This window comes from Lepisosteus oculatus, chromosome 3, assembly GCF_040954835.1.
Source record: "Lepisosteus oculatus isolate fLepOcu1 chromosome 3, fLepOcu1.hap2, whole genome shotgun sequence".
Classification (NCBI taxonomy): domain Eukaryota; kingdom Metazoa; phylum Chordata; class Actinopteri; order Semionotiformes; family Lepisosteidae; genus Lepisosteus; species Lepisosteus oculatus.
The window spans coordinates 10066751-10073069 of NC_090698.1; positions in this window are offsets into that span (position 1 = coordinate 10066751).

Sequence of the window (6319 nt, forward strand, 5' to 3'; positions counted from 1 at the left end):
GAGGCTTGGCTCAACTCTGTTTCTCAAATTTAGGTTCAAGGTCACAAGTTTCACTGGAACAAGTCAGACAGGTCCTCCTAGAACAGATTCATTTTCACGATACACCCCCACAAAAAGGACAGATAGTCATATCGCTCTCTGTCTTTATCTTTTACCCTCTCCTCTCTCCTCGCTGTGCTTCATGATTCCATCTGCCCCTCTGCCCCTTGAAACAGCACCCTCAGCCTGTCTCTCTGGTCCCTGTCAGGGCAGCACTCACTCCCAGCAAGCACTTCGATTCCTCTCACCATGGCGACCGCAGGCAAGCACAGTGAGGAGGGAAGAGGGAAGAGGGGCAGGAGGCAGAGAGAGACAGGCAGGGAGGAACAGAAAGACAGGCAGGGAGAAACAGAAAGACAGACAGGGAGGAACAGAAAGACAGGAAGGGAGGAACAGAGAGGGGCAGGACTGAGAGAGAGACAGGCAGGAGGAACAGGAGACTAAGAGAGAAACAGGCAGAGGAACAGAGAGGGGTGAGAGACTGAGAGAGAGACAGGCAGGCAGGAACAGAGAGGGGCGGGAGACTGAGAGAGAGAGACAGGCAGGCAGGAACAGAGAGAGAGACAGAATACATTGATTTAATGATGTCGTACACTTTGCCCCCTATGCCACTTTGGAGTAGTTTATAAAACAAGCTTTCATGCCAAATCGAGTCAAATGCTTTTTTGAAATCGACAAAGCAGGCAAAACTTTTTCTTTTGTCTTTCTGGTGGACGTGTTTGTCTATCAGTGTGCGTAGGGTGTAAATGTGATCAGATGTGCGGTGATCTGGTAAGAAGCCAATCTGACTCTTGCTCAGGACATTGTGTTCGGTAAGGAAGGCCAGTAATCGTGTGTTCAGGACACTGCAGAATACCTTCAAGGGGGAGGTACAGAGAGAGAGAGACAGGCAGAGGAACACCATAAAAAAAAACTATAATATAAGAGTAAATTTGGTTACACCGGATGTAAATCTCATGCTTCGTGAATTAGCTTTGAAGTCAAAATTAAAAGAATCAAATCTAAGCACATTCAAATGCTGTTCTGAATAGCGTGGGTGAAAATACCAGAAAAGCACTCCGTGAACTTTCGAATCCAAAACAAAGACAACCGCACGAAACAGATAAGCGTCTCAGACGCTGCGAGATAGGAGAACACAACAAACACACTCTTAAAAAAATCCGAACAGAAATCGAGGAGGAGTTAAAACTGTTTCTGGAATTTAAAGTGAAGTACTGTGCTTTAAATAAATCAAAGAACTGACAATGGAAGAGTATCAGAAACACATTTAGAATTTTTTTTTTAACAGAGTTTGTTTTCCCAAATCCAGGAGCACGACACCCACAACGTTATGAAAAATGAGCCAAACTGTTGGGGGACGCACTGTAGAAACAGCGAACCTACCACAACAGGTTGCCAAATACTACTCTGTTATAAATACCGTCAATTCCCTGGGGGTCAACTGCAACAACTTTCGGATTTAGCACGCAGCCGCGTAGTACATTGCGGACTAGCTAATACGGTACTGTCTAGGGATCATCTACAGCTCAGTAAGTTAATATTGTAACGCATATGGCCGTCAGTGGTGTGTAAGAGCCGGCTTACCAGAGCGGTGACGTCACCGCCCTTCCCTGTAATAGCAGGACTACAGCCACTGGGCAATTTCCTGTTAGTTTTTAATTTAAGAACGGCATTTAAAATATACCAGATACTGTAACCACGAATGCCCTTCTCAACTGCAATTAGTCAGGAAAACACACCAGAACAGCAGCCGCGAGTCTGAGTTTGAACATGTATTGTAGCCCGTTTTATTTCCATTGATACGATACGGATTCATACGGAGATCATTCCGTCGAAGACGACAGCACATCGCTCTTTCGGTTTTAGGTATAGACCACATCTGTGTGTAAAAATGCACGTTTTATGCCGTTGCAGGAGCTACATTTGTTGCGCTTAGTCTCAGAGTGTTTTTGATATACGTGAGTTCTAAGTATGTTGAACACTGAGTGACAAAAGGCCTGTACTGTAAGATTCCTTACAGCGGAGTTGGCAAATCGTTACAAAAAAAGGCACCAGCTCATTGTTACACCGCGGAAAACCAGGGACTGAGGCGGACAGATTTCACAGACGGCCGCTCATTATTGGGCATAGAGCCCGCCAAGGCACCCAGGTGCCGTAAAGCGGTGACCCCCCCCCAAACCCAAAGTGCAACAGCGTCGTAAACCCCAAATGGACGCTGTGCGCGATATAACACTAATGTCCAGTAGGGTTAGCGAATTGATTACTCACTCCGAATTAGCATTTATATAAGGTGCGGGGACACGGGAGTGGATTTCACCTGCAAGTAAAAAAACTAATTACATTTGCAGCTCTAGAAAGGTAAGCTGGCCCTCCGAGGGCTCAGATGAGGACCCCTCATTGTCTGGGAAGAGGGGTAGAAAATAGTTTCATGTAAAGAATGACGTTTTTTTTCCCCCGTAGAATGCATGACCGTTTAATTTTATTTAGCTTTAGCTGTGGACACTCTGGCTCCACTAGTTTGTATATATTGTAGTGCATATAAAATAATACCACACAGAATTCAAAATTCAAAAATGTCTATGATACGCATGAAAAACCCCACACAGATGGCATGATCGTATGTGTATGATTGCTAATGATGTTGCAATTAATACTGGGCATAGCAAAGCCACTGAGACGTTCTTGTGCCCGTTGTAGATCGCTGATGGTTTTCCACTTGATTTAGTACACCAGAGGAGCGCTCTCCTGATGCTACGGAACCGGGCAGACAGAAATATTCGCATGGCAGTTGTCACGTTTGGAAACACACAGTCTCATCTAACGAACTCTAGAATGCGTTCAAAAATCTTCTTCTGACTAGTGCCACGAGTTTTGAGATGTATGTCATAGATTCGTTTGAGAAACAGCATGTCGTCGATGAGCTCCTCAGAGACATGTTCTGAATGCTTTTGTCGGAAGTTCTTGCTGGATGATTTTCTGTCATTTTTCACTTAGGCAGGGTATTGAAATCCCACAGAAAAGCGAAAAGGGAACATACTGTATGTTCCTCAAAGACTCAAATCGTCCATCCACACCACTTCCACCAGCGAGCACCAAGCACACGTGCTTTTGAAAAGACTCTTCCGTCTCCTTCTCAGTGGGAAAAGTACGTCTTGGGCTGCAATGTCCTCCCTCCTCTCTTCTCCTTTCTGCCACATGTTTGCACTCGATCAGGTTTGCATTCCACTGGTCACGGAAAAAATGCCGAACCTCTTCGATAAGGCTCTCCGTGTTGTTTTGTCCTGGAGCTCAAGCGTAGCTCTGCACGATTCCAGCACGAGATTTGCCTGATGGATCAGCGTCGGCGACTTCAACCGAACAGATGCCATCACCAGACGCTCGAGTGTCGACACATACTGTTCAGTCCCGTGGAGTTCTGTTTTGGCGTGTGCAGGAAGAGTGAGAGACTGAACCTCAGCCAGTGCAGCCCACACTTTTGCGGTATGGCTCACAGTATTTACTTGGGCGCTCCAGCGTGGATCTGATAAACCATGCAATGGAACCGGCAAGTGTTTCTTCAGAATTTCCCACCTCTGTGGACCGCGGCTGAAAAAGTTGAAATGGTTGCCGGATCGTTCCGAAAAAAAGTTACCGCTGCCTTGCATGATGCAGCAGATTCAAGACCAGCAAGGCTGAGTGTATGATCGCCGCAGCTGGACAAAACGGCAGTGGGGTTTTTGTCCATTACAACTGCTTGGCTCCGTTGTACCTGCTCCGTTGTCATACCCTTGTCCAGTGCAGAACTGGAAGATGCGGTTCGCAGTGTCTTCTCCTGCTTTTTGTGGAAGTTGTCAACTAAAACGAATCTTTCTTGAATGGTGCCCTCCGGCGCATCATGCACTGCTTGAATATCAGAATCACCTTGTCCCTGCGGCTCTTGTTCCAGACTCAACTGCTCTCGTTCTGTTTCTGATGGCAATGATGAATCTTCACTCACTGGACCCGGAGTTTTCGGAGTAAAGAAATCACTTATTGGCTTGTAGACACTCAGTGCTTCTTCACTTTTCTTCCTTTTCCACCGTTTATTTGCTCCACTTTCAAAACCCCTTTTCATTTTGGCTTCTGAAGCAATTAAATCAAAATGAGATCAAAAATCACAGAGATGAATAATAAAACACTCAGTGGGTGAAGTGTCAACTACCGCATAATTGATTGATCAGATACTAAAAAATCTAAAGAAAAGTCAAAAGAGGTTTAGAGGAAAAGTCATAATTGAACCTCTGGAAGGATCTGAAAGGCTGTGTCATTCAAGGAGGGGTAGTGGACTATCAGTATCACTGGGACGAGAGCTACAGTAAGGTCACATTTCATTGGACAATTTGAGAACAAAAAGCAGAAGCCAGGCTTTGTAGCATAAGTCCAGCACAGTGCAAGAAAAAAGGAAAAGGAGCAGACTGCCTCCTTCTGTGTGTAATTCCGTTTTTAAATGTTTTATAATTACAAAGGATTTAAAAGGTATGCCAATGTGAGCAGGCTTTATGGCGTCTGACTTTTTTCACGTTGTGAACGTTTTCATTTTCTGACACTCTAGCTAAAAACAGCTATGATGCAGCACGCGAGGTGACTGTTTACTGTTCAACAGTGCTGCACAGCCAGCTGCAGACACACGGACAGAAGTACAGACCTTCTGAGTGTGCGGCCACTGTTTCTCCTAATCATGTTGGCGGACTCTCCGATGGATCCCAGAACATGTGCTGTATTCCATGACTTTAACAGCCCTGTCGTGCGTCGCGGATGTGCTGGTGGGTCCGAGCCAAGCCAACATCGTGTTTCACCGACAAAACCAAAACGCTTCTCATCAATCGAAAATAGACAACCGGAGTGTCACAAAACCGAACTACACCAAGGCCTTCGATCACGATACTTTTTACCCGGTGACACACTTCAGCAAACTTCCAAAGTGTGTCGATAAGTAATCAATAGGCCAGCAAAACATGACCGCAAAAACCAGCAGAAAGGAATATATCCCGTTTTTTTGCCACGTTCGGGGCATCTGTAAGACCAGTAATGTATCCACAGAAGGCTAACCTGACTCATCTCCAGACCCGGAGAAAACTGAAGGGTTTTATCTATTGGAACTGAATTGTGAAACTGACTGCCTCCAAAAAGCTGGTCTGATTGGTGAAAAACACTGAGACTTCCTCTGGGAGCCTTTGGTTGCCTTCTGCCTGCTTCCCAGCTGTCCATTACTCCACATTCGACTGGTGGAGGAACACAGCCAGCGGGTTCGAGTGGAGACGACGCACCCTTGGCTGAGGTGAGGCCCCCCCCGAGAGGTGAGGCCCGGGCCTGGTCCCCCCCCGTAGACCCTGAACGCAAGAGACTGTAACAGATCTCTTCAGACCATTCCGGTTCACTCACTCCAGGGCCGTCCCTGTGACCGTGTGAGCGCTCGGCGTTGTAAACCAGCGTGTGCCGCGAAGAGCCCGCGCCGCCGCGGAGGCACGTGTGCTCCCACACGCTCCCCGTCGCCTGGACACGCCACCACAGCCACCATCCCGAAGGACCGTCAGACGTCATCGCTTTTACCTACACAGCTTGCTCTCTGCGCCCCCGACTCCTTCATCTCCCAGCTTCCCCCAGAGAAACCCATCGCCGTAAAAAACACCAGATCTGTCCCTGCAACACACAGACGTGACAGGACACACTGAAGACTTACGGCCTATTTAAATGTGTCTCTCCTTCGTTTCAGCTCCTCGCGCACCCCAGGATACCTGAACATTACCCCCTGCTTCCTAAAGGCTCCGCCCCACCAGAAAAGATAGACACCGATCTCCCTTGGTAACAAACGACCCTTTTATCAATAGACTCCACCATGAATAATCGTGGCGTGACCGGAAGGAAATTTTAGTTGAATATCACAATAACTTTCAAGCGACGGATGCACAGGTTCGTCCCTTAGCGGCGATGCTTCAGCCAAGGGAAGAGGAGTCTCCTACTTCACTGGCCTCCACGGGGCGGCAGCTCTTCCTCTGGGTTCTTGCGGTTGAGAACAGGTCCAGTCGGGTGTCGCGGACAGATTTCTGCCGGCACGTTCATTGCAATCCGTCCTGCCGACCCCTGGCCTGACCCCAGTTAGTGCGCTGGGCTCAGTCCACTACAGCTGACCCTGGGTCACTGAGGGGAATGTCAGTTTAGGGGTCACAGTGTTCATCTCTACTGGGGCAAGTAGTGGTAAGTGTGAATAAAAAGAGGGGTTCACAGGGACAGTGGAGGCTAAGAGGTAAGGAGCAATAATAAT